This window comes from Cydia strobilella, chromosome 13 (genome assembly GCF_947568885.1).
Source record: "Cydia strobilella chromosome 13, ilCydStro3.1, whole genome shotgun sequence".
In the NCBI taxonomy this organism is placed as follows: domain Eukaryota; kingdom Metazoa; phylum Arthropoda; class Insecta; order Lepidoptera; family Tortricidae; genus Cydia; species Cydia strobilella.
This window is the reverse complement of record NC_086053.1, coordinates 16,850,189-16,860,766: the sequence shown is the minus strand read 5'-3', so window position 1 is coordinate 16,860,766 and position 10,578 is coordinate 16,850,189. Positions and strand designations below refer to the sequence as shown.

Genomic DNA, 10,578 nt, shown 5'->3' with positions numbered 1-10,578 from the left:
GCGCACGCGCACGTGGACGGCTGGACGGTTTCCATGCGACGCCACACAAGCGCTGCGCCGCGACGCTCTACAAAGTCTGCGTCAGCCGCCACACTCATAGCCTCCTGAGCGTAGTAGCGGGTAGGTGGGACAGTGGCGTAGTCAGGAACTGGGCCTCGCTTCACAGACGCACAGCTGTCCATAGCCAAGACACGACAACGGATGATCGCCCTACACGGTGAGGCGCGACAGTCTCCAAAGCAGAAATGCGGACGAGAACTCCTACATGCACCCTTCCACAGGAAGGGTGTCGAATGATTAGGAATAGATTAAGCGCTTAAATTTATTAATTTCTTATTCTGATTTTTTTTCTGCAATCGCCTATGCTTCATTCTTTCTTTCTTTGGTATCTTCAATAACAGTTTTCAATCTTTTACAATTCGGTGTGTCGCTATCGGCTGGTCGCTTGCGTTTTTTCGGTGTCGTAAATATTTCCTCCTCATTTTCTTCTTGATTTTTAACACCAGGGTAAACTTTTTTGGTGTTAATACTTTTAATTCTGTCGGTCCTTGGCCTAGAAAAAAAAATAGGTACATAATATTGTAACGAACTGCTATATAATAATATACCTACTATTTTTTAGGGTTCCGTACCTCTAACGGAAAAAACGGAACCCTTATAGGATCACTCGTGCGTCTGTCTGTCTGTCTGTCCGTCTGTTACAGCCTATTTTCTCCGAAACTACAGGACCAATTAAGTTGAAATTTGGTATACATATGGAAGTTTGTGACCCAAAGACGGGCATGAAACGTAAACAAATACATTTTAAACACGGTGGCTTTTGGGGGGTAAATGAGAAAATAAAAATAAAAAAGTTTTCAAACTATATCGTGTTACATACCAAATGGAAGAGCTCATTGTGAGAATCTGAAATATATTTCTTTATAATTTTAAGATAAACAGTTTAGAAGTTATTCAAGAAACGACCATTCCCTCCCTTTATCTCCGAAACAACTGGGTTAAAAATGTTGATAAAAAATACACAAAATAGATCTTTACACGCACATAGGAAAACCTATTATACATGTGCAGTCAAGCGTGAGTCGGACTTAATTACTTAGTTATTGATCCGACACCTACGGGTTTTTTAAAGACATTTCACATAAAAAATACATTGTTTAAATTGTGTAATGTACGGGACCCTTGGAGCGCGAGTTCGACTCGCACTTGGCCGGTTTTTTTTTATCAGCGTAATTTAGTGTCCCACTGCTGGGCAAAGGCCTCCCCAAAACGCTGCAAATTGTGTTAAAGTTATGAAAATCGGCAAGATTGATCTTTAGTCCATATAAATAAATTTGACCCGAAGCACCAGAAAAAAAAACAGGAGTAGAGTCCTATCGTAACGTGTGTAGTATTCAATAAAAGGGCATCTTGAGCCGGTTCTAAAAATATATCACATCATTACATTGCAGTGACGATAATTTTCAAAACATACCAAGTTTGGGCTCCTTCAGATACGATACCGTTGAATAATTTTTTGTAAAGTATATTCTGGGTATAATTTTCTTTTCTAATCATACGCAATATAATCCATTTACAAACAATAATTAAAACTAATAATCTAAAACTAATAAACTAAAGGTCTAATATGCGCCTCCACCCTGCATCGTACCCGGCTCAAAAGTTCCCATGATGCCTGCAGCATTCCCTCGCTGCACTGCAATTGAGATCTGTTGAACCAGGTACGATCCAGAGCGGGGGTCGCATTGTAAAGTATATCTCAAATAATACCTAATATCCAAGAAAGTAATTTTGAAAATAATTTCATTAGTTTTTTTTAACTGGACAAGTGCGAGTCGGACTCGCCCACCGAGGGTTCCGTACTTTTTAGTATTAGTTGTTATAGCGGCAACAGAATACATCATCTGTAAAAATTTCAACTGTCTAGCTATCACGGTTCATGAGATACAGCCTGGTGACAGACAGACGGACAGACAGACAGACAGACAGCGAAGTCTTAGTAATAGGGAACGAGACTTATGGCACAGAATAACTAATAGTACTACCGTACAGAAAATTCACTCCTTCACAAAAGCCAGATTTAGGTATAAAATTATACCTATACTCGCCCCCTGCAAGCAAAATTGAAACTTATAACCGCGCACGAACCGTGAATCTTCTTTGCGCGCCGCAGTTTTATGACCGAGCTGCGAGTGTCGGCACGGGGTTGTCACGCGACAAGTTTTTGTACCTATACCTACTGATTTATTATTTTTAAGATAAATATGTAGGAATTACAAACGTTGATTCTGTAAACATAAAATTTTTAGCCGGAGATAGTATGTCTGATTCTCACGGAAGTAGGTATGCCACATAAGTACTTATTCCTTTGAAAATATGTCGGTCAATATAGTCCGGAATTTAAAAAAAATGTTTTTTTCTGCTTCTTGGTTCTTCCGTTTATTCAGACATCCGTAAACAGAACATTATCTTTTATACAGATTAGATCGCGATTTAGGTTTCGAAGCCATTGCGTATTTTCAAATTTTTCAATTTTGCGCGAGCGCCACGTGAGCACGTGACACGACTATCGTGCGAGCCGAGCGGCAGCCCACTGCCATACACCTGCCCGGGCGGTGCGCCGGCCAAATATACCTAAACTGCGCAGTGACACCCCCCTGCTTATGGAAAGTCTCGTAAAATAGGTACTGAAGTAGAACTGTGTTACTTTGTAATATTGAAAATAATAAAAAAAAACAATGGAATTATTTTCAAAATTTCGTTCTTGGGGTTAGATATGAGGGTATCACGAATGATTTGTACCTATAGTATATTATACAAAAAAAAACTGCCATATCGTATCTGAAGTATCGTATCATATCGTATCTGGGAGGAGGAGGACTTGGTAGGTATTGAAAATTATTTTTATTTTTATTTAAAACACGTGACTAAAATGTAATGACGAGACATATTTTTAGTACCGGCTTAGAATGCCCTTTCATTTAATAGCATACACGATATAATAGGTTTCTAAACAAAAACAAATTTCTCCTGTTTTTTTTGGTGCTTCGAGTCAAATTGATTTATACAGGGTGTCCCTTAGCCATTGGACACAGCCGAAATATACATATGCATTAGGGTATTTAGAACCAGTATACAAAGTAGGTATCATAACAACGGGTGTAGCGGTTACGAAGAAATTAACAAATTACGATTTTTTACTTTAGAGCAGCCTGATGTATGTGTTACTTAGCTCCTGAGGTAATAAATAGTATGAAACCTTCTTCGACCTTTGTGATTATCTTTTTTATTTATGACACTAATACGATTCTGACTTTTGACAAATGTCATCATTGCCGTACATTTTCGAACAAATTGTCAACAGCACTGCCAATGATTAATACAGCATGTTTATTTTTGTTGTCGATTATTGGAAATAACTTTTGTTTGAACATTTATTTTTTTATATTTTGTTCTAATTAAAAAAATATTAACGTTATAGAGCATTAACAAGTTTTGGGAACAAATCAAATTATTTTATTAAATATTTTGATTTTGTGTTTTTTTAAGTAGTCACACTACTAAGGTATATATAAATTAAGAACAGTAATAGATGTCTCATATATTTAAGAAAAAGTGACGAAGCCCTCCAGTGGTGAAGGCCGGATTCGAACCGGCGTCTTTAGCTATCGCGGCTAACGCCATGAACCCCTAGGCCACCCCGCCACGGCGGTGCCCGTCCGAATTTCTCGACTATATGCCATCTTAGTAAGACTAGGCGTCTTTGACCAGCTCTAAGGGCAAGCAGTGCGCGCTTGCACCTCCTAAACGAACTCCTTACGGATTTACGTTGTAGGGAGAGAGACTGGTGCTGCCATCTATGAACAAGTTTTGGAAGTTATAGAGCATTCCTGAGAAGTAACCCTACGTGGGATTTCAGGGTCTGTCGAATGGCTAAGGTCACCCTGTATAGACTAAATATCAATCATGCCGATGTTCACAGCTTTAACACCATTTGCAGCATTTTACTGAATTTCGAGGTGAACCGCCAGGACTATACCGCGAACACCGAAGTTCGCAAACGGGCATCTTTTTTCACATCACCAACAAAGACACTGAATATATACATACGATAGGTATAGGTAACGACATGCACGAGCTAATTAATTATAGGTAATCACATACCTTCTGATGTTGACGCAACTGGTGAATCTGGGAAGTTCTCTGTCGATGGATCTCCTTTGTAATGGACAGGTACGGCTAACTTATTCAATCATTTGAATGAACCGCTTTTCGAAATGATCAATGCAGACATATTTGTGACGAAGAGCATCTCGAGACAAGTGGGCAATGGTCATGTTACCTGAAAATGATATTTATTTAAACTCTTTTTTTAGTTTTTTGTCAAAAATTTCATTTTTGATAAAAACTTTTATTGCTGACTGTAAGTACTTCTCTTGCGTTGCCTGTGGAAAGCCCAAACCCAAACACAATTAGGTGGCGTTGTTTTATCTCAGTTCCAATGGCCACCTCCTGTCTCCGTCATCAGATCAGCTCGATGGTACCACAATATTGCATTGTCACCCTTCTTACATATGTATGCAAATTTTCAGCTTCATTGGAAACCGGGAAGTGGGCCTGGGCCTAAGCCTAACTTGCAATACTTGAATACAGACGTCCACCAGACGTCTGTCTGTGTCTACACTACACAGACAGCAACAAGACAGGTGAAACTAAAAAAATAAAAAATAAAAATAAAATATGTTTTATTGCTTATACCAGAAGAAAAATATAAAAACATTGCACAAGAGCCAAACCAAAAAAAAAACATAGAAAACATGCACAGAAAAAAAAAAGAAAATTGAAACAGTAAACTACATCTAGGTCTGTTTGTGGTATAGGCAATGGGTACCAGTCTCAGCTTTTGCTAGATATATGTTGATATACCCAGCGCTGATTTTCAGACGGGCCCCTTTTGGTCGGTCGTTACACACCATTGCTCAAACCAGTATGTACCTATACTGGTCATATTATATATATGCGATCGGCGCGGCTGCTTATAGCTGTGTGTGTGTGTGTGTGTGTGTGTGTGTGTGTGTGTGTGTGTGTGTGTGTGTGTGTGTGTGTGTGTGTGTGTGTGTGTGTGTGTGGTGTGTGTTTGTGTATATATATATATATATTTTTTTATTAGTTATATTGTTATATTGTTTTTTATTTATTCGTTAGATAGTTAGGGGGGGATTTCCTTTCTGTATTCTTAGTAAATGTACTTTAACCAGTTTCTTGAATTTTAGCAACGGCATAGGAGTTCTTAGTGGTGGTGGGAGATCATTCCAAATTTTTGTTGCTGCGTACTTGAATCCTCCCCTAAAGAACTTGGTTTTATGTTTAGGTTAAATTAAGCTTGTATTAAAGAGGATTTAATGCAAAAAGGTATTTACTGCTACTTATGCAAGGCAAACATTGTGTCAGCAAACAATTATTAAATTATAAGAACAAGAACTTTTCACTGGTACATGTAAATATTAATATTAACCAACTAAAATATGGCTACATACTTTACATATAATATACAAAATATCAACTAATATTATTTCCATATAAATAACTGCTGGTAGCCTAGCGCTAAGAGCATGCAATTTTCCATCCGGAGGTATCCCCGGCTTGTACCAATGAGTTTTTTATAAGTTATGTAACTAACTAACTCTTCATTAAAGGACAATATTTATGTGATCTGTGACAATATTATGAGAATCAGCGGGATTGGAAAATCAGCGGGAAATCACTTTCATTAAAACTAGTGCCTATGCCAATAGTTAGAATTAGATGCCAAATGTACATAATTTCCATTGTTTTTAAGGCTAAATTAGATGCTTGTAAAATGATGTAGGTGGGTATTTGGAAAACTTGATTTCCTAAACATCTATCCGTGTTGAATTATGTTTCATACTTAAAGTTTAACTGCCCATAATTAATACTTTCCAACACAAAAGACAAAAATAAAATTTCAAAATGCAATGGATTGGAACACCTTTTAATTGGCATCTACACAACGATACACTAGGATTGCATGATCTGTGACAATAACATTATTTGTCACTGTATCTCTGTAATATGTAACATACCTGTTACCACAAAAAATTATAATTTATTGAAACAAAATCTGTTTAGGTATATTTTATATCAATAGACAAATATGTACATTGTCAATACAACATACCTAAACTGCAAACACTTTTTAAGAGGAAAGGGGATGGCCGTATCTCCATACTATGTTAGTCCCCATTTTCCTCTCTGGATATTGACATTATGGAAGATATTTTTACATAATTGGATGTACATATGTATATTAACCATAGCTATGCCCCTATGTTTGACTATTTTGAAAATTAGGAGCGAAAACAGATTTCATACAATTTTTTTATTTTTTTTTTCTCTTATAATACTTAATTAAAAATTCGAAAAAATCTAACATAGCTGTGGTTTATATACAAAAAATTGTGTCAAAATATTCTCAATAATGTTAATATCCAGAGAGGAAAATGAGGACTACGTTTGTATAAAAAGGCGATTTCGCGCGGGTCCTCCACTTTCGTCTTAAATCAATTATTGAATTGGTTAGAGGAAAGTTTAATGTAAGAAAGCTTTAGAAAGTAGTAAAGACTTACCACAGTTGTCAATCCAAGTTTGCAATCGAGCACTGTCGCCAGTTGGGAAGCGGAACATCGACTTCTGACCGGTCATGGCCTTGCATTGGTAATACGAACACGTGGGCGGCATTTTTCTGCATTACTTCTGTTTTCGAAAGCGTACGGTACGGCGTATCAAATTGTAGCGGATTTTCGAGTCCAAATCCAAGCCAGGTCGTCGTGAGTAATTGTCGGAGTCCTATTAATTGCCAGTCGCGTATGTGGAATGTCCGTCAAAAGTCCGTTTGAATGCCAGGTCGTCGATTGCAATTATTGGTTGCAGGAAATTAGTAAATAAAAAGGTACCTAAGGTGCGCGTTTGACTCGGAAACCAAGCGAAGTGAAAACTCCAAAAACTGGATTCTGTTTACAAAGTATTCTTGCGTTTTGATAATGCAGTAGTAAAAGACATTGCGCTTTGCGTTTTTAATTTGTATTTTAACATCAGGCCTACTTTAAAACACCCATTTAGATTATATGTATTCACCGGTCCCTTTTTTACATTTTGTGATAATTTTCGTAATTTATAACTTATACGTAATTATTTGAAATCAAACATAACATCACACCTTAAAAACGAGAAAACGAGAAACAAAACGCAGGATAGATGGATGAAACGGAACGCACACACTCGTCCCGTTTTGATGAACATAAACAGAGGGCCTACCGCGAAGCACGTTCGATGTGTTGCCTCTCTGTCGCACTTGTAAATTCGTATGTAAGTGTGACAGGGAGGCAACACGTCGAACGTGGTTCGCGGTAGGCCCTCAGAGCAAAGTATGTTATCTTCATGCAACGTGATACAACGCACCGCGCGCGGTTTGTATGTGTGCGCGACTTGTATCTATGGTCGCCGCACGCACACTCAAACAAAATCTCGACCCGCGTTTCTCAGTGCGCAGGTCGGCTCCATCTAGTGTCAATATTCAATATTATTTGGAAAGCCCAAAAACTGTCGCATGCTGTTACTTATGTGTGTTTACGTCGAAGACGTTCGCCATATAGTTGTGATTTATAACTTTCTAAAATAATGCATTGAATTCGTGCTTTTATTGATGTTTGTATTTAATTTATAATGTTTTGAATTAATGACACTTTAAATACCATTAATTAAGTCTTAATCTGTAGGATAAAAATTTCGTAATGGTCGATCGTGACAGTTGGCGCCATCTATTGATATCGATTTGAAAATAATTATAAGGCCTTCGGGATGGGAGGGCATGGCTACGTAAAGTAGCACTTTTTGAGCAACTGTATTAAAAAAAATTACAAAAGAAGACCGAAGTATCTGTAGACTTATATTGACCGGGATATAAACCGTGATTACCCGTCACCCGTGAACATGATGCATGTAACTGCGTCGAAATATCGGGAGCTCACAAATAATACAAAAGGTAATCACGGTCTATATCCCGGTCAATATAAGTCTAGTGAAACTAACCGTGAATCATTCAAAACTCGAAGTATCTGTACCTACACATAAATAAGATCTCACAAAAGTCATTCCAGAAAAAAAAATACATGTTCAGAGCTATAAGTATTCAGTATTAATCAATTCAGTACGAATCGGATGACATGTGGACTGTGAGATGAAAAAGAAGTTACAAAAATAAATGTTGACAGGCCTCTTTTATTTTGTTATCATACCTAACTACGTCACGAGTGTCACGACTGTCACGAATGTCTGATAGTGAGTACAAAAAGTGTGTGCGTGTAATCTTTACGCGCGATTGAGGTAAAACTTCTTTGACGATGACGTTTATCGTTTAAAGTTTATTGTGCGTGTGTCACTCCTGAGCGTTACTTCCATCAAAAAAATCTGTGTTACCCTCTAGTGCCCTCTAGTCGCGCCTAAAGAAGTTTAACTTCAAAAGTTGTTTCTCTAGCAATTTGATCAAACACCTACCTATATCTTACCAACAAATTCCTACTCCCAGAGGATGTAGTAGCAGCCCAAAGTTTCAATGAGTTTAAGAATAAATTAGATAAGCACAAAGCAAATTCTACTCAACACTGAGAATTCGGTTTATGACTGGATACAGGCATTATCAGTTGTTTAAACTGCCTGCCTGCATTACAAATAATAATAAATTCATAAAACTACATTGTCTCTCTAAGCAACTGTATCTACCTGTGATTTTCCGTACCTAAGTAGTCATTTCAGTTACACCTTGACAAGTCTTGTTTAGCTAAATACCTATTCCTTTGTGCAGTAACAATAGGTCTCGGATCGCACAGGCCAGGCAGACTTGCTGTCGCCTGCTATATATAGACCTTGCGTAAGCGTTCATATATTACATATAACACGATATCACACCTTCAAATCCTAAACGAAGTAAGTAACTACACCATCCATTGAAAAATGTACTGTAAGATTAGTATATTGAGTCTAAATTTGCTGGCGCAGCGTTGGGCAGGGATGTTCTTTTGTTTTTTGCTCTGTGACATTTACAAGCAGCAACAACATATTTACAGCTAACAACGTCTTTATCACCTTAGATATATGATCGATATTGTTTTGTGTCAGCTGTATCTGTAGTATCGTGTGCGATTCGCGAGTGTTTCAGAAGCTCGCGCGTCGAGTTTTAGCTATCAGGCTGATATCTAACTGCTTTTGGCATGAGATCGCTATGTTTATGCCAAATTTCTTTCGGTCTTCAAATCTTAGAATTACATCGTGTTTGATGACCTTACGACAGTATGTCGTAAAAACAAAATGAATACCATCAATCCTTTACACAATTTTAGAATCGCTAACGTAATCTACTTTTGATTAATAATGTTCAAGTAAATCCTGTTTACAACAAGCTAATCTGTAAAGTTTAGAAGATCTATATGTGTTTCTAGTCACGTAATTCATGAATAACATGTTTACTATAAATTCACTTCACCTTCAAAAATTCTCGATAAAGGGGCATAAACATGTTTATGCCAGTAATTCTAAGCAAATAATCTATAATAATGGCCATGATATCAGACATTAAAATGGTTTATGAGTCTGATGCAATAAATTTCTTTTTTTCGTGGCCACTCTTAATTGTTGTTTCAAAAGTATTTATAAACGAATCCAATTGCTACATTACCTATATCAAACTGCCACTTTAAATGTATCGCTTCCATTATTCACCTTCATTTAAGATTACTTCTTTATTTCGTCTCAGGATAGTCTGAGAAAACTATATATTCTCCAAATGCACGAAAGAAATTCGTAACATTATCACGAATTACCTCCCTAGCCAATTGGGGAAAACTGGCCAAGAGCATCATTTGGGAACCCTCAGGGCCACCTGAGGGTCAGCCATGACGTAGCAGGTTTTGCAGAAAATGTGAGGCCATTTTCTGCAGGCGTCTACGCCAAGTTGGATTAACACTACTGAGATATGTAATTATGTATGGTTGTGAATAGAATGAAAATAATATAGAGGACGCTTACAATGAAACTTAATATAATGAATATAACATTTTTAGAGACAGTTTTAGGAGCTTGAGAAAAATATTTCTTTTGTCATTAATCACTAAAGAGGTTCACATATCACAGGCTAAACATGAAAGCGCTAGATGGATCTATGTTCAAACGAAAACTCAAGAACTGGCTGATAGATAAAGTATTTTATGATGTCAATGAATTTTTGGCAAGCTAACAGATACCTATATATATATATATATATATAACGATGTACTTACTTAAGTATAAGTTTAGTTTTAAGATAGGTAGATTGTCTACCATAATTGGACGCCCTAGCAGGCAACTGTTGATACTTGTTATTTTTAATTACCACCTTTTTTATTATTATAGGACATTCTTACACAGATTGACTAAGTCCCACGGTAAGCCCAAGGAGCCTTGTGTTATGGGTACTCAGACAACGATATATATAATATATAAATACTTAAATACATAGAAAACACT

At 37.1% G+C, this 10,578-nt stretch overlaps 1 long non-coding RNA gene across 1 annotated transcript; it reads right to left on the bottom strand.

Moving 5' to 3' along the window:
• Window positions 1–420: 420 nt before the first annotated feature.
• On the bottom strand, window positions 421–6,986 carry LOC134746413 (uncharacterized). The gene is made up of 3 exons (XR_010128234.1): window positions 6,648–6,986; window positions 4,165–4,342; window positions 421–553 (listed from the first exon to the last, which is right to left on the bottom strand). It is a non-coding gene; the product is annotated as an uncharacterized LOC134746413 (long non-coding RNA).
• Window positions 6,987–10,578: the final 3,592 nt, after the last annotated feature.